Source organism: Vombatus ursinus, unplaced genomic scaffold (genome assembly GCF_900497805.2).
Source record: "Vombatus ursinus unplaced genomic scaffold, bare-nosed wombat genome assembly UNPS02014864.1, whole genome shotgun sequence".
NCBI lineage: Eukaryota > Metazoa > Chordata > Mammalia > Diprotodontia > Vombatidae > Vombatus > Vombatus ursinus.
The window spans coordinates 1877261-1896536 of record NW_020954642.1 but is presented as its reverse complement, the minus strand read 5'-3'; the positions used below and the strand labels follow the sequence as shown (position 1 = coordinate 1896536).

The window sequence follows — 19276 nt, the reverse complement described above, 5'->3', positions numbered from 1 at the left end:
AAATGTTTGTTGATTTATTGAGTGATTCATTCTACCATTTCCACTATCTGTCTCTGAGATTTTTCTTTTTCTTCCATACTAAACTCTGGTGGGGAAAGTAAAAATCATTTCAACAAGGAGCCACTGTTTCCTCTCTTTTCCCTTTCTTCTAAACCCACCTAGATCTGGTTTCAGATATCATTCAACTGAAACTGCTTTCTTCAGTTACCAATGATCTTTTAATTGTCCAATCCAATGGCCTTTCATTTGGATGCATTCTACTTGAACTCTGCAGCATTTGACACTGTTAATCACCTTCTCCTACTGGATACCCTTTTTTCTTGGCAATACATGCTACTCTTTGTTGTCAGTCAGGCAATAAGCAGTTAAGAGCCTGTTGTGTTCTAGGCTATGTGCTAAGCACTAGGGATAAAAAAAAAAAAAGCAAGAAACAGTTCCTCTCCTCAGAAGGCTTACAGTCTAATGTGGGAGCTCACCTTCTAACTTCTGCAAAGTAAAGTTAGCAAAAGCAGAAAATCAATATATACGATATTTAGCCCTCAGCACACTTAGAAAGACACATACCAAATGCTTAATTAATGTTTTTTTTAAATATTTCATTCCATTCATTCATTCATTTATAGCAACTTCAATAATATAAATGCAAATGACACTAACTGGTATTGTAGCTCTAATTAATTGTAATAAACGATCTCAATCCCAGAGAAATATTGATGAGGCATTTCAGTAGAAAGATGAGAGACTCCGGATATGGGTTTTAGCATGTGCTGTCACGCAAGGCTACATTTTCCTGATTGTTTTTATTTCTCACCACATATGTCTAATAAGAGATGTGAAGGAATGGGACAGGTTTAAGGGAAATAACAGTAGTAAAGTGTAAAAAATAAAAATCAGTAAAACTAAGAAGTAAAATTCTTTAGAAAAGCATAGCAAGGTTAAGAAGAAACTCCAAGTTCTCCCCAGCGCAAGCTATATTTGAGCAGAAATTTCTTCTAAAATATTCTCAATATATAGTCACCCCTTCTCTACTTGAAAGATGCTACCAAAGGAGGGATTCTGTTCCATTTTTGGACAGTGATGTTTGGTAGGGATTTTTTTTCTTAGATTGAGCTAGAATTTGCCCTCCTATCTCTTCCATCCATTGCTCCTTTTTATACTTTCTAAGTTTAAGCATACAGAATAGCATTCCTCTTCCACACGATGGACCTTTAAATGCGCAGCTATCATGTTCCAACCCTACCCAAGGCCTCTCCAGGATAAATATCCTCAATAATTTCAATCAATTACTGTATGAAATGCTTTCCAGTTTCCTCACCATACTAGTTACCCCTTTCTGTATATACTTCAGCTCATCAATTTCTCTGCTAATCTATGGCACCTAGAAAAAAAAATGTAATACTCCAGATATGGTCTTAGGAACACTTATTACCTATATGATAATTTATTCAATAAGATGAATGGGACAAAAAATCTATAAAACTTTGTTATGTGATTACTTTCCTTAGTTCCAGCTCCTTAACCTTTTTGTTTGTCAGTACTTTGGGTCTAACTGCTTCTGAAACTGATAATCCTGAAGGGAAATGGTTTTGTATTTGGTAATAACTAATGCTTATCAAACTTTATAGTTTATAAAGCAATTAATTCTTGGTCACCTTATGAACCAGTGGTGAAGGTGTTACCCTCAGGAAACTGAGATTTAACAAATTAAGTAACTTGCCTGTTACTCAAAGCTGAGATTAAAACCTGTGCCTTCTGACCGTAAACATAATATTTTTAAATTACTTAAATGAATATCATAAACATATTGAATAATATTGCCACATTGGATTTTTTTCTTTGTATGAGGCATAATATGTTGAGTTTTTTTCCCCTAGGAGTATTACCTCACAATACATTGTCAACAAACCATTCTCTTCTTTCCTAAATTTTTTTTTATTTTCCCCCTTTAAATGGTAATTGTTTTGAACTGTGGGGGAATTATACCATGGTTCCATCTTCTTCTTTTTCTATTGATAACATTTTAACATTTTTATCAATTGTCATCTGAGATGCTACAGTATCAATTAAGGGTATAGTTAGACAATACCAAATATCCAAATAACTGTATCAGATTACAGAGAAAGACATTATTTTTTTTGTTGGAAATACATAGCACTTGCAATCAGGAAAGATCTCAATTTTAATCTAGTCTCCAACATTTATTTACAGTGTGTCCTCACCCTCTCTGGAGCTCGGCTTCTTCATTTATAAAATGGAGCTGCAATATGTACTATTTATCTCCCAAGAATGACTTATACTACCTAAACTTAAGTAGGTAATATTATTTGCGAGTATGTAGATCATTGGATTCTAGTGCTGATAACTTAAATGATACTCTGAAAGAAGAGAGGATGTTTGAGTCAGGTTATTTAATAAATAAATATGGTGTACAGGTCCTTGCTGTCCCTAGTTAGTTCATCTCTCAGATTTGAGCATTTTCACTGGCTGTCCCCGAGGCCTGGAATTCTCTCCCTCTACATCTCCCTAACTTCAAGCCTTAACTAATCTTACCTTCTGCAAGAAGTCTTTCCTAGTTTTCCTTAATCTTAAGGCCTTCCTTCCAATAGTATCTTCAATTTATTCTGGATTTTTTATACATTTTATTTGTATATAGTTGTTTAGTTATTTGCATCTTGTCTCTCCTATGAGACTCTGAGCTCCTTAAAAGTTGGATTGTTTTATTTTTGTTTGTTTGTTTGTTTCCCCCCTTTCTTTGATTCTCCAGTGCTTAATATAGTTTGTGGCACTCAGTAGAAACTCAATAAATCCTTGTTAAGTGACTAACTAACTAACCAACCAACTAACTAACTAACTAACTAACTAACTATATATATATATACAAGCAGATTTGTAAAACAAAGGCCTTTGAATGGAGAAAAATAACTTTATTAGTTTGTAACTTTGTGTTTATTATATATTTGGTTGTTATTTTTTAAAATTTTTATTCATTTTGAACTTAAATACAAAAAAAGACAAAAAAGAACATTTCCGTGTATGTAGCATAATATATTATATATACAAAGATTTAATGTAAAACCATGAATTTCTATTTCAGACTGTTTTTCTAAACTATGTAATACATACTATAATCATTTTCAGAGCTACCCTGCTTTTCTGTGCTCCCTTCTAAGTTTTTTTGTTGTTGTTGTTGTTGTGGTTGTTGTTCTCTGTTGCGCACTATATAGCTGGTTGTTCTTTAAAACAATCTGATGCTTAAACTGATTTAACTTATACTTAAAAACTCTTTTTAAGTATATTTGTTGTCACTTTAATTACTTATCTGAGTAAAAATCAAGTTGTTAGTTTGGTCACTTGAGGAAATCAGGAAATTCACTTTAAAAATAAACATTGAATAAGTGTTGTTTATTTTGTTTTCATGACTGAAATTTTCACTTTTCAGAGATGTAGGACGTTAAAGTTAGAAAGGAACTTTACAATACAGAATGTGAATTTTGGATAGGGCCTGAGAATACAGACTATTAGAACTGGAATGGTAAAGATTGACTTGAAATATAGTAGAACTTAAAGGTAATCTAGGGATCACATTAAAATACGTAGTATGGATTGCAATTCTAGTTTTGACATAAGACCTAAGACAAGTCCCCTCACTTCTCTCAACTTCATTTTCCATATCTTTAAGACAATGAAAATCAGCTTTGTACTACCTGTTTTGCAAGGTCATTCTATAATTCCTATGGAATTGGGAATTGCTATATTCTATTCCAACTATCTCCTTTTGTATATGAGGAAATTTCAGTTCAGAGTGTGAACTTGGAAGTGATTTGTCCAAGGTCACACAGAAAGTTAGAGACTGATCAGTTATATTGTCATTCTAAGGCATGGACTTTTTGTAAAAACACCAATCAATCAGCCAATCAGTGAAAAACGTTCTTTAATTACTTAATTTGTGCCAGCACTGGGTTAAGTATTAGCCATAAAATTTATGTAAGAATTACCTAATCATTTCATTTTAGTCATCTTCAGATTTCTTCTGGGTTTTAATACCTGTAAGACCCTCTCCCTCCATAGGGAGAGTTCTATTTCTATGCTTACAAACTGTTAAAAATAAATGAATTCAAGCAGACATATAAACAGTGAGTCTGTACTGTTTAGTCACTTTGTGGTTCTTAATATACATAGATATACATGCACATATACACATACATCAAGATACATGTAAATATATTTGATATATTATATTATGCAATATCATATTATAAAATAATTATATTAAATTATTTTATATTACATACTATCATAGTGTACCATATTATATTATGTTACAGTATATTATACTATATTGGACTTTATTATATTGTATCCAATTATATCATACCATATCATGTCATGCCATGCCGTGTCACTTCTCCATATTGTTTCATTGAATTGAGTCTACCTGGAGAAAAACAACACATACATAATTTCTTAGTACAGATGCTTCCATAGAAACTATTTTTCCTTCAAATATCACAATACCAAGACAGATAACAATTTGGTCAAACTTTAGTAAAGAAGAAAAAGAGTATTAAGTAAAACATTGTATTTACTTTCATTTCTGGAGATGTACTGGCATTCTCAGACCTTCTTTCATGCTCATTACTAGACCTACAGAAGTCCCGGAGTCATAACTGTCCATTTTAATGTTTGCTAATCTAGAATAGATAGTTAATGCTTATATCTTGAAGAAAAAAAAAACTAGTAACAATTCGTATTTCTGTAGCACTTTAACAATACAAAGTAATCTTAATGCTCACCACAATATCACTATGAAATAATTATCACATTATTAAAGATAATTCAATGACTAGACATTTGTATTTAATAATATTATATATTATTAATAATATAATTAATTAATTATATTATATTAATTACATTAATAATATAATAATTAATAATCAGACTATCTCTTCTGTTCGACCATGAGATTGTCTAGATTTGTTCTTTTTTAAAATAATCTTTAAAAGTGCTTTTAACACCTTTATATAAACATGGTTAGAATATTAGAATATTAATGTTTTTAATAGCAAATTCCTTCTCTTTCTTTCTCTCTTTCTCTGTCTCTTTCTCTCTCTCTCTCTCTCTCACACACACACACACACACACACACATACACACACACCCCATTTCCCTGACACTTCTAATAACCCCACTGGAGAGGACAGAGAAAGGGAGAATCTATAGCTAAAACTTGTATGGAAGAAGAAAGGGAAGCCCCTGACCAGACAGTGGTTTTCTCATATGCTGGGTGACTGTTTGTTTATTCGTTTCCCAAATATATTAGAAAAGCTGTGAATATTTATTTAGTTCTGCTCCTAATAGCCCTTCTAATAGGGAATTATTTGGGCACAATGAAAGACATTTGTAAATGAGTCAGATAAGACCGGCAGCAGACAAGGAGCGTTTTGTCCAACACAAGAATTCTATTGTTCCCTGTTCAGTTGTCAAGTGCCTGGGGAACCCAGAATTTATGGTGCTGGGACAATGGTCCTTTCAGTGGTAAGGCTAAGAAGCTGTGAGATTCCGTTCCTCTGCTTTTCAGACCCTCTAATCTTTTTATCGGGCCAGGACAATGCCGGATTCAGCTGCTGCGAGATCCACAGGGCTGTCTATTTACCATCAGGTATTGTAAAGTAATTACCATAGTGACAATGTTTTTTTTTTCCTTTTCTTTTTTTTCCATCAAAGTAAGAACACTTGGAAAGATGCTAAGGTTGTCACTTTGCATTAGACAGCTCTGAAGACATGGCTTACTTTAAAAAAAGAAAAAAAAATAATCTTGTTAACAATTGGACTTAAAGTGCCACTATGTCAAATCCATTTGGGGCCCAAGAACTGTTTATTGGCTGTTTATTGAAGTTTTCTTGTAATTACGGGTAGTCTTTGAACATATTACCCAGTAAATACAATGGGTCGTGTTATTGCTTCAGAATTAAAATGTGCACTACAGGCAGCTTTTAGGTGTTGGACACACCACCAGAATATAATTTAAAGCCATGGCAAACCATCAAAACAATCAGAAGTATACCACACATATTTGTTGTTCCTCACACAAGGCATGTCCCAACTCCTACTATCGTGCCTGAAATTCTCTCCCTCCTTATCTCCTGCTCCTGCTCTCCTGTTTGCATGGCTTCCTTTAAGTCTAAATGAAAATTTCTCCTCCTACAAGAAGCCTTTCCTGGTTCTTCTTTCCTCCATGATTATCTCCAATTTAATATTTAGTCATATCATTGGATCTATTATATATCAATATTGTATATAAGTTTGAGGTTTTATATATATATATATATGCATATATACATATATATAGATACATAAAATCTTGTTTGTGCACAATTGTTTGCATGAGTCCCACATTTGACTATGAGTTACTTGAGAGAAGTTTTAGATTTTATTTTGTATCCCCAATTCTTAGCACAGTTTCTTATCCATAGTAAGTAATCAATAAATGCATGTTATTGACTAGACAAATGGGTACTGGATTTGAAGTCAAAGAGAAAAAAGGGAAGAGACATTTATCAAGCATCTATTATATGTGAGATATGAATATCTAGGTGGCTCAATGGATAGAATGCTTGGCCTGAAGTCAGGAAGACTAGCCTTCCTGAAGTCAGGAAGACTAGCCTTCCTGAGTTCAAATCTGACTTCAGACATTTACTAGTTATGTGACCTTGGGCAAGTCATTTTACCCTGTTTGCCTCAGTTTCCTCATCTATAAAATGAGCTGGAGAAGGAAAAGGCAAACCACTCCAGTATCTGCCAAGAAAACCCCAAATGTGGTCATGAAGACTCAGACATGACTGAAACAACTGAACAACAACAAAGGTGTAAGACACTGCTAAGCACTTTTCATATATCATCTGATTTGATTCTCATAACAACCCTGGGGGGCAGCCCCTATTATGACACCCATCTTACAGTTGAGGAAACTAAAGCAGACACAGGGTAAATGACTTACCCAGTCACACAGTTCATAAGTGGCTGGAATTGAATTTAGGACTTCTTGACTCCAAGTCTCTGACCACTGGACTTCAGATTTGCACTTATGTAACAAGTAATGCACAAAAGTGTTTTTTTTTTCTTTTTTTTTTCTTGTTTTCCTTGGTCCCAGAGCTCAGAGGTGGTAGCAGTAGGTGTATATTGTAGAGAACCTGGTTTTAACTCAGTAGAAGAAAGGACCTTTTAACAGTCAAAGCTATCTAAAAGTAGAATGGATTGCCTCATGAAGTAGAGAATTCTCCATTGCTAGAAGTCTATAAGGTGAAGCTAGATCGTAATTGTCAGCGATATTATAAGAAGGATTAGTGTTCAGTACAGATATAACTGTAGAAGGCAAATGGGAGTTTGTCCCCAGGACCTGAATTTAGAGAGAATTGATGGCACCTGTAGTTTTTCAGTAGCTAGAATAAAATATATTTTAGCACCTAGTTAGTAAGAATAATTAGTCTCTTTTGACTACCAGATGGCAGCTTTCTCTCCTCCTCTCCTCCGGCTGATTTACCTAGGCATGAATCAACTTCCCAAAACAGCCTACAGATGCTGTCCCAGAGTCTCAGTCCTTCCCACCCCAATAGTGCCCTTTTAATAGTAGGCATGATGGCTTCATGCCACTTGCTTCAGGTATGGTTTATGTTACTTATCCAGGGGAGAAGGGAAAGTACCACTTATAGTCCTGTGTACAAGTAGGACCAGATAATATGTGAAGTTCCTTCTAGCTCTTCACACTCTTGATGAGTGTGTATGTGTGTGTTTGTGTGTGTGTGTGTGTGTGTGTGTGTGTAATTGATACTCATCTTTGTCTCTATCATTGACACTTTCCATTGGCTTGCTTTTCCCTCCATATAGAGTCCTTCATTATAAATATATAAATGCATATATTTGTACGTTTAGCAAAGCAAAACAAACCAATATAGTAGACATGAAGATATTCACACATTCAGTACCTATAGCCAAACAGTTCTCTGGAAAAAAGGCAGAGGGCATTCTTAACTATTAATATTCTGAAATCATGACCAATGATAGTCATTCAGAGATTCAGTCTTTTCTGTTGTTATTCCTTTAAAAGAATGTGCTTATAATTTAAAATATTTTCCCAGGTCTATTTATTTCACTCTGCTTCAATCCTTATAAAGTATTTTGGAGTTTCTCTGAATTCTTCACAATCAGATTTTCCTATGGCACACTAATATCTCCTTCCATTTATATACCAAAATTTATTAAGACATTCCCCAGCTGATAGATATTCACTTTGTTTCCAACGTGTGAACATATTAAACTGCTGCTGTACCAAAAACAAAACAAAACAAACAACAACAACAATTAAAAAAAAAAAACATTGTCCATATGGGAACTTTTGCTCTGCCTTGAACCTGTATGCAGTATATACTGAGTGGCAGATAATAATGTTAAAGGTTGTATTTGATTGAATGAGTTTGCAATATAATTGTGCTTTTTTTCTGGAAGTATTGGACAAATTCACTGCTCTTCAAATAATTCCTTGGTTGTCAGACCTGTCTTCCCACAGCCCCTCCAACATTTGCCATTTTTATCATCTTTGACAATCTGATGGGTGTGGAGTGAAAAGCTCAGAGGCATTTTAACTTGCATCTTCTTATTAATAATTTAGAAAAGAAGTGTTGGACTTATTACATGTGGCCACTTGCTGAGGAATCAAATTAAATATAATTGAAAAATGTTCAACAAAATAAATAAAAATACAGCAAAACATAGATAATATTAATTTATGGTTTTCTAAGCCAATATACTATGGCAGGGATCCATTTCTTTTTTAGTTTGACACCACTGATTTGGAACATTCATATGGTAGTTGATAGTTTTCATTTCTTCTTTTGAAAACTGTTCTTATCCTTTGGACTATTTGTCTATTGGGGAATGACGTTCGTTCTCAATTATTTAATATCAATTCACAATATACCTTGGAAAGAAAACCTCTGAAAGAGATAAGCAGGGCAGATTTCTTTTGCTAATTAATTGCTTTTCTTCTAATTCTAGCTACATTGATTTTTTTTTGTCTGTGCAAAAGCTTTTACATTTTTGTAATAGAAATAGCTTATTTTCCCCCTATGGATATTTTCCAATTTTGAAAGCAGATTTTCCCTCCCCTCCCTTCTCCTCCACTCCCATTCCTTTCCCTTCCCTTCCCTTCATCTCTGATTCTATCACTCTATGATACTACTGGCATTGTATACCTCGTGGCATCATTGTGAAAATCAAAGATAACATGTGGTAAATTATTTTAAAATTGTAAAGTCACATAAATGTGAGCTGTATTTATTATTCTGAAGAACAGAAAAGCCACATAGGGAAATCAATTAATAATATTTTATTACTACTCACAAAGGGAGATGCCAGAACAGATGTCAAAAGTGAAGGGTCTCGATGTGTGTCCGATATCTATCATGACCCCAGACAAGAACAGCACACACACAGTGGGGTGACTCCAGGACATGGAATGATGCAGTGGCTTTCCACACGCTAATTGAAGTCTCAGAACTCCTTAGCATTCAAACTTATACAGAGTTTTAGACAAAGAACCAATTGACATTAATAGGAGACTACCCTGTCATCCAAATTAGAAGGGGAAGAGAGTAGTATACCAAGGATTAATGAAATAAGGATATTTTCTAAATTGCCTAATAGGGAGTGAAAAACAAGAGTCAAGGATGTAAAAAACTTAAATCTAACTGTGCCAATCAAGTAAGTGGCTGGAGTGGTGGCGGAGGGTACAGATAATGTCCAGGCCCTGAGTTCATTAACTGTGCATTGCTGTTTGTCCTTCATTCTTGAAGAGGTCTATGGCATCAGGAAGGTGATACCATGACTTCCAAGTGATTTGGATTGAAGTCAGGGAGGGTGCTCTGTCCAAAGAAATGTAAATTTTGATTGCTAAAATCTCTTAAGATATCTTGGGCCAATGTCTCCCACTGCATCTGTGGCCATCTCCAGTCATACTGATCTATATCTTGCCACTAACCCTACATTGCTCCAGAGGAGAAAGTGAGACTGGTGACTTTGCACAGCCCTAACTCACTTAAATCCAATTCACTTGCAAGTCATAACATCACCTTCCTGATTTCATGGTCCTCTTTGAGAACGAAGGACAAACAACAACCATAACTCTGCATTAACATGAATACTAGGAAGGTTGAGGACATAACATCAGTGGAGATTTTCTTTGAAAGGAAACAACATGGTTTAGTGAACACGTGAGACTTGAGTCTTATGGGTTCCTTTACTGATTATCTTTGTGTCTTTGAACAAGTACCATCCTCTCTCTTTCTATCAATTCTTATCTTTAAAATTAATGGTTTGACTAGAGGATCTCTCAGGTCCAATTCATGCCAAATAACCTATAAAATCTGTTCTTGCCCCAATACTGTATCTCAGCTAGTCTTGGGAACACAGTAGGCACTCAATGAATGTGTGTTGAATTTGATTTTAAATGGCATATCTGAGGGACTATTTGACTTAGTAATTATATTTGCTTTATGGTTCTAGCATCCTCTTTCCAATTATTTTTATGTGATTTTATGAGTTTCTATGCCCTCTTTCCAATTTTATTAACATGTGGGAAACATTGTGGGTATAAAAATGAAAAGTACCATCTAATTATCTCTGTTCTGTCACTGCATTTTTGATCTTTAGCAATCCACTTAATTTTTTGAGACCTCAGTTTCTAACACTGCAAAATAGCAAATTTGTCTTTAATGAATAAAGTTACTTCAACTCTAGCATTCTGTTCTCTAAGTTCTTTACCAGCCCTACTGATCTGTGTCTAATTTGTAGTGTTTCAATGTTCCTTCCAACATCAATATTCTATCTTCCAAATTTCCTACTGATTCTAAATGCCCCATGTTCCAATTTTCTGTTTCCAATTTCCTTCCATCTCCAGTTTTGTGATTCTCATCCAGTTATATTTTTGTCTGATGGTGATTATTCCTTGGATGATTTCAGTTTAGCATTGGAAACTAGGGTTCGTGAATCTTGCCCGTGAGTCAGAGATGAGTTAGAGAATCCTACAATGATGATACATGGCAAAGATCAAGTTTGTATCATAACAAAGAAAATTAGCAAACCATATATAGAAGGAAATCTGGAAATTACAGCTGATGATTATTTACCATAGAATATAACAAATTGTGAAATGATTCAAACCTCCTGAATTGAATTATGGGATACTGCCTCTACCCTGACATCTTCTCTTTGAGATTTAGAGCTTATCTATAATAGAGGAAAATGTTGTAACAACTTAATTACTGAGGAAGAAGTATGGGTAGAATGTCACAGATATAGTTGGCAGTTCATTCAAGTTCAGAGTGTGCCCTGACTTATAGTCTTTGACACAAACCTGGTTATCTTTGAGTCACAGATGTTAGAGAAGAAAGGAATACTGGAAGATAGACTTAAACCAGTAGAAACTTCAGTATATTGCATTTTGGAGCTAGGACGTAGCTTAGAACATGGAACATTAGAACATATAACAAAAAATGTCAGTCCTAGAAGCAAGATATACAAGGAAGTAAGGCCTAGAGAGAAGATATAACTTACCCAAAGTCATAACATATGGTTAATGACAAAGTCAAGATGAAAATATGGGTCTCATGCTGCTTACCCTAATAATTTTCATGACAGATTAAATTAATCATGGACGAGGGTGTTGTGTTTTTTCTGCCTCAGTTTCCCCATTCCTTCACTGGAACTGATTCCTGTCACTTTCTTAGTTTCTAAGGGTTTCATGTAGTAGTAAACTGAATATCAGGCAATGTAATATTTGATCCCCTTGAGAAGTTTGGTCCTGGAATCAGTCAAGTTAAAAAAAAAAAGATTGGTTGCCAAAAAGTCATAGAATTTTGGTCTGAGGTGATGCAAATAGAATTAAGCAGCGTTTGTTACCATTACCTGAAGGGCAAGAAAGATAAGGGCTAGAAATATGGTATAGAGATGGAGGACGGATGGGCTCATAAGGGAAGTGAATCTGTAACAAATGATTTGACGACAAGGAGAGTTAGGGGGTGTGGGGGAGGAGAGGGAAGATGAGCATTCCAGTCAAGAATGTCATGTCAAAAACAGCAGATCTGCAGGAAAATGTCACAATATACCTTTACAACCCTCTTAGACATAATGAACCCTCTGTTCTCTCTGCGACTCTGCTAAAAGCTTGAAGACCAACTTAGATGTCGGAATGTTCAAACACTTTTTAAGAAAGGTATTACAGACATGAATTGATGATTAATTTTCTTGTTCCCTCCCCCCCCCACCCCAGACATACAGCCTCTTCTTTTCCTTTCTCTTCTTTGTGAAGACAACTGGGGCTCAAAGCTGGTCTGGACAGGTGTGGTTGCCACTCATTCACATGAACTTTAATGTTGACTCTCTAAATTGGAAGAAAAACTTACTCAATTAAAAAAATTTTGAAGGACATCTTTGGAGAAATAGTGGGAAAATCTAAGGCATACTTGTGTCTGTTTGTATGCCATGGGAGAAATCACTGTTCTTGAGGTCATAACAAAGAAGTAGTTGGGCAAGGTATCACTAATTAGGAGCAGAAACTTCTGGTGCATTGGAAAGAATGCTGGTTTGGAATCAGAAGACCTAACTTTGAATTCTGACTCAGCTATGTCCTACAGCTTATATAACTTCAGGCAAATTAACCTTCCTGGGCCTCAATTTATTTCGCTGCAAAAAGAGGGAAAACTGAGGCCGAGAGAGACTGACTGTCTTGTACAAGGTCACATGGATAGTAAGTGTCTGGGGCAGGATTTGAACTCTTGTTATCCTGACTCCACACTTAACATACTATCTACTTAACATAATATCTACTGTGCCTCTTAGCTGCCTCCAACTTTACATGACTTTAAGGTCACATAGTAAACTAGATAGCACAGTGGATATAAAGGTAGTCCTAAGCAAGTCACTTAACCTCTGTCTGCCTCAGTTTTGTCCACTTTAAAATGGGTATAATTATAGCAGCAGCCTCCCAGGGTTTTGAGCATCAAATGAGATTTTTAGCACAGTGGCTGGCATATGGTAGGTGCTTAATCAATGCTTGTTCCTTTCACCTTCCTTTCAGTTTGAGGTAGGATGTAAACACAAATCTAGCGGCCTTTCTCCCACACTACACGTAAGTTCCTTATTTGTGAAGTGAGGGCTGGAGCAGATTATCTGTAAGGTCATTTCCAAAGTGATATCCCACAAAACGCTAGCGCCAGGCTTGTTGGTGGATACAGCCTTAGTCTCTCGTAGGGTTGTGTTTCTAACTCTCTTTGAACTTGAGCTGCGACTACAGCAAGAAGCATCCCCTCATCTTTAATGGAGGACAGTTGTGAAATGACTTGGCTCCATCTACTCTACCGTAAAAGTGAAGTTTCTGGGAGATTTATTTTGGAGATTTAGGGTGGGTGAAACTGAAAGAATATTTCAGAGACTTAAGGTGGAGAAAGTTTGGTTTCTGGATGTTGGAAATTTGAGAGAACTTCAAAAAAAAACTGTCACAGTGGGAGGGTGTTGAAGGCCTCTAATTCTCTCTGAGTTGGCTTGGGAAGGCAGACATCAGGCCTTTCTGTTGGAAAATGTCACTCATTTGTTCTTTTTAACTCTTTGAAATTGAGCAATTTCCCCTCTGCTTTTCAGTCCAATTATCAGATTCACAGGTTCAAAGTCAGGCCATTATGAACCCAACGAAAGAAATACTGAGGGATGGGGGAGGGGGTAGAATTAGCCTCTTCCTTTTACTCACCCATCAATATTCACCCCCTTCTCCCAATCTTGGATTTTTAGGGAAGAGGAAGGGGTTATTTTGTTATTATTGTTTTCTCTCTATATAAGGGAAACCTCCAGGGAGGGGCTCAAAGCAGGAGGACCCAAAGGGGGAAATTGCACTGCTTTTATAAAATAATCTTAGGATTGTGGGATGGGATTTAGATATGGGGAACTAGAGAGGTAATTTATTTCAGCACCTGTGTTTTACAGAAGATGATACAAAGGGAAATATTGGCACAAATGGGATCACTTACTATCAGTCTATGTTCATATATGACGTTACTGGATTCCAGCTCTTGTCCTCCTTCAAAACCTGGACTCCTTAGGCCAGAAGGTGTTTAAAGGCGCACCCTATGTTACCCCACAAGCAAAATGAGATATACTTTTTTTTAACTTTTGTAGGCCTATTCCACTACTAACTTTCTGTGTGACAATGAGCATATAATTTCCTCTCTCTGGGCATCAGTTTTCTCATTTATAAAATGAAAGCAGTGAGTCTACAATTTCTAAGGTTTCTTGAAAATTGTGTATCCTGTAAGCCTATGCATCAGCACTATAGCCTTACAGAGCAGTGTTTCTTTTCAGATTTTTAAATCTTCATTCAAGTCATATCCACTAATCAAGGATGTGCTCCAATGATCTGTCTTGAATACTTATCTCTTTTCCTTCTATACCACCTTTCTTATTGGTTTCATCAGTTGCTGTGAGTTGAATTATCTCTATGCAGATTGTTCCATGATCACATATCCAGCGATAACCTGTATCTTGATCTCCAGTCTAACTAGTTCGCCTATGATAACATCTCAACCAACTACCTCTTAGGCATCTCAAACAGGTTATTCTGAATTCACCTCAAATTTTATGTTTGAAAAAAGAACTTATTCCAAACTACATTCCACTCAGATGCCAATATGATTTTCCTAAAACACAGGTCTGACCAAGTTACTCCCCTATGTAATAAAGTCTAGTGACTACCAATTTTCTGGTATTATTTAAGACTCAGTTGAAATGCTGCCATATGCAGGATCCCTTCCCTGTCTCCCTCTCCTTCTAAATGCCAGTGCCTTCTCTCTAGGGTTACCTTGGATGAATATGTGTATGAACATATGTAAAGATACATATGTGTGTGTGTGTGTATATCATGTCTTTCATATACATAAGTGATATAAGCATATCATTTCCCCAACTAGATGTGAACTCCAGGGCAGGGACTTTTTCCCCCCTGTCTTTGTATCTCATTGTGTAGTACAGTACCTGGCACATTGTAAATGTTTAATTAATGCTTGGTAACTAAGAAATTAATACATGTTTTTTTTTGATAAATCAAACATTGGCAACCTTTTTCACTCTTTGCATTAATTATTGGTCCCATGTACCAATGTCTATCCATTGTCCTTCCTTATTGATTTATTCTTTCTACTAATATGGATAAACCACCTACACTTTGTGTTGTACTTAGCTTGGTGCCAGAAAAAATAGAATTGAAAGTAAACTTATAGATCGTAGTGAAATGATATCTGACCTTGGCTGTGATACTATAGCTAAGTCATTTCTCTTCCTATGTGTCTTAGCTTTCATATCTTCTAATAGGACCTTAATTAATTATCTCATAGGATTGTTGTGAGAAAAGTACTCTGTAAAATAATAATAATTATTATTATTATAACATATATAGCACATATAATTATGCATTATATTATTATACTATATTTATTATAGCATGTTATATAGTATATATAACATCTATCTATCTACCTATCATACCTAATATGTTCCAGATATTGTAATAGGCTTTTTACAAATATTATCTCATTTGATCCTCACAACAACCCTGCAAGGTAGTTGCTATTATTATTCCCATCTTACAGTTGAGGAAACTGAGGCAAACAGAGGTTACATGAATTACCCAGGGTCATACAGCTAGTAAGTGTCAGAAGCTAGATTTCAATTCAGGTCTTTGTGACTCTAGGCCCAGTACCCTATCCAGTATGCCACTTAATTACAATGAAAGTGAGCTATTATTTTACATTTACTCTATCATCCAACCACATTGTCCCTTTGGATGTTTCTCACGCATGCTACATCTCCCACCTCCTTGACTTTGCCTCACGCCTGGAATATGCTTCCTCCTCACCTTTGCATCTTAGAAGTCTTACTTTCAAGAGTATTCTGAAGCTTCAATGAGATGCTGGATGTAAAGTACTTTGCAAACCTTTTAAAGCACTATATAAATACCATTTAATATTATTAATCTACAGACACCAGATCTTGAATCTGGTGATGACTGCATTCCCTGATCCTTTTACCACACTGCTGCTGAGTTGAACCAATGTTTATAGAGTAACATAGGTGTACAATGGTAAATGTCTAACAGTCGGCTCTTGGGGTGGGGAGTAGATGGGAGGATGTATGGACACTTTATTAATATGTTTTTAAATCTAGACAATTCAGACAACTTTCTGATTAATGCTGTTGTCCTGGTTTTTGTCTTATTCAATAACAAAAGGACTTTTCCTCCCTTGCAGCCAGAACTACGGTTTTTGGAGAAGCGGTCCCAGGAGAGTGATTTTTGCGGTGACTCATTAAGTGAAAAATCAAATGGGTGGTGTGTGTTACAGAAATTGGCAACAAGTGTCCAATGGGTGAAGAAGGTAAGCCCAATTCATGCTGTGAAGAATGTGGAATTCTGCTTGGAGATCTAGATTCAACTTCATTATTTCCTAGCTTTAATTGGGGAACTTTCCCCACTTGACTTGGTTTTGGAATCTCCCGAATTATCTTCTTAGATTACAGTCGCATACTGTGGAATGTTGCCCTGTTGGAAGTTATTTCCAAATGATGCTATTAATCAATTATATCCAAACCCATTTTAACTTTGCAGAACACCTGCTGTGACATGATTCAGCATATTAACTTTCAACCTTAGCCAGGAGGCTGATGACAACAGCATAATGTTATGAAAAGGTCACCAGACTTGTAGTCTGTAGACCTGGGTTCTAGTCTTTGTCCTTTACTCACTGTGTGACCTAATGTGAACATGTCATCTCTCATGGGCTTTGTTTTCCTCATCTATAAAATTAAGGTATTGCAATAATTGATCTCTAAAGTCTCTTCAAGCATTAATATTTTGTGATTTGGAGCTAAGTGCTCTAGCTCATATACTCCCCCCCCCCATGTATTTTCACGGAACTATTCATGGAAGTATAGTTAGGGGTAGCTAGGTGGCGCAACAGATAAAACTATCAGACATGGAGTCAGGAAGACCTGAGTTCAAATGTGTCCTGAAACACATACCAGTTGTTTGCCCCTGGACAACTCACTTAACCCTTTTTTGCCTCAGTTTCCTCATCTGTAAAATGATTTGGAGAAGAAAATGGAAAACCACTCCAATACCTTTGCCAAGAAAACACCAAATGGGGTCATGAAGAGTCAGACACTAATGAAATATCTAAACAACAAAATAAGTTGTTAGTGCTAAAAGGGATCCAATTAAGAGTCTCACCATATAGATGAGGAAACTGAAGCCCAGGGAGATTAAGTGATTTATCGAAGAAGGGAGTTTGGCATAGTAGGGAGGATGGCTTGGAGTACTAGATTCAGTCAGAAAGATTTTGGTTCAAATCCTATCTTCATCACTTACTAACTTAAACTTGCAAAATTTCAGTTACCACCTAGGTAAAATGGGTACAATAATAACACTTGTCATACCTACTTCATAAGGTGATTGTCAAGTGAACGAGCATCAGTTCAGCATTTGCTACATTCCAGGACCAGTGAAGTTCAAAAATAAGATTATTCATGTAACGTTCTCTGAATTCTTTAACGTGGCAATTATTATTAAGAGGTAGAGCCATGATCAGTTTCATGACTTCTGGCCCCGTGCTTTTTCCAGCTCACTGTGATGTTGGCAGGGTCTACACCTATTGGAAGAGGATTTTTTTGGAATGCTTGCCTTACTGGGCTCCAATTAATGTGATTATTATGGAAGTAGCCACTAAGTGAGATTTCATTGCTCTGGCAATGTCAGAACCCTTGTCTAATATGCTGCCTCAGAGGCAAACAGCAGGGGGTTACCTCCTTTCTGAAAGGCTACTACATCAGCCTGACTGCACTGTGACCTTTTCTAGATCTTTACTCACGAAGGTGATGGGGGTCTTTCACTTGGGAAGAGCCCGAAAGCAGGGAGCTGTTCCCACTGGGCAAGCTCTCATCCTGCTGAAGCCAGGCTGGAAAGAATTAACTGGACAGGCTGAACTGTTGCTAAAATCTTGTTTCTTTTCAAATGGAATCTCAGAGGGTCCTTTTAAAAATAGCTTTTTCTACTAAGGCAAGGAAGATATTCTGTTGAGTAGTTAGGAGGGAGCTGGAAGGAGAGATTACAGCCATCAGTTACCTTTCACCTTGAGGGGAAGTTTGGGGAACAGGGGAACTGGGCTGTAATCAGAATTATGCCCTCGTGAGCAGGGTGAATGTTAGACGTGGCTCTTCCGCTTTTTGTGCCTCATTTTACTCTACTGTTAAGAGAAGCCCTTAGTCCAGAAAAATCTAAGGTCCTTTCCTTTTTTCTGATGACAGAAATTCAGAGTTTGAAAGGACTTTGGACATGACTGAGACCAGGAGAGTTTAACCCGGGGTCTGTGAACTTGTTAATACACAAAGTGTCCCTAAAGTGTTAGTATGATGTTGAGCTTTACTGATTCGAGGTGGCTACTTCTGGTCTGCTTTACTAGCTTAAAACTTCTCTGAGACTTTTGGAATGTTTTGGAATACCTTGTGTATATGTGTGTATACACATGCATACACATGATACATATTTGTATACCTACACATATAAACACATGGACACACATATAGGTGTATAAATATATATATATATTTATATATACATATATATTTATATATATAAAAATATGCATGCATATGTAACTATCTTTTTCAATTGATTTCCTTTGTAATTTTGTGTATTTTCATTCTGAAAGGGGGTTAATAGGCTTTCCCAAACTTCCATATGGGTCCATGACACATGCAAAAAAGTTTAAAACCCTTTCCTCTAGATCAGAGGTGGGCCTGCAGCCTTGAGGCCACATCTGGCTTTCTAGGCCTTTGGGTATGGCCTTTTGACTGAGTCCAAGTTTTACAGAAAAAATCCTTTTATTAAGGGGATTTGTTCTGTGAAATTTGGATTCAGTCAAAGGGCCGCACTTGAGGACCTAGAGAGCTGTTACATGTGGCCTTGAGGCCGCAGTTCCCCCCCACCCCCTTCTCTAGACCAAGACAGATCTAAATAAGAGTCGTTTAAGAACATACCTAAAAATGATCATGCAGATTTTATTTAAAGTCTTCCAGTGAGGGAACCCACTATGCCCCAAATTAGTGATTCCACTTTTAGATAGGTCTAATTTTTAGGAAAATGTTTCCTGTCTTAATCATAATTTACCTCTTTACAACTTCAACT

General features: G+C 36.2%; 1 protein-coding gene across 1 annotated transcript in view; it reads left to right on the top strand.

Moving 5' to 3' along the window:
• Positions 1 to 19276, top strand: part of LOC114027950 (cadherin-11) — a 210847-nt gene that overhangs the window by 79989 nt on the left and 111582 nt on the right. Inside the window, exon 2 of the mRNA XM_027842097.1 lies at positions 16347 to 16472. The gene's annotated coding sequence lies outside the window, so the exon portion shown is untranslated. The remainder of the gene's footprint in view (positions 1 to 16346; positions 16473 to 19276) is intronic.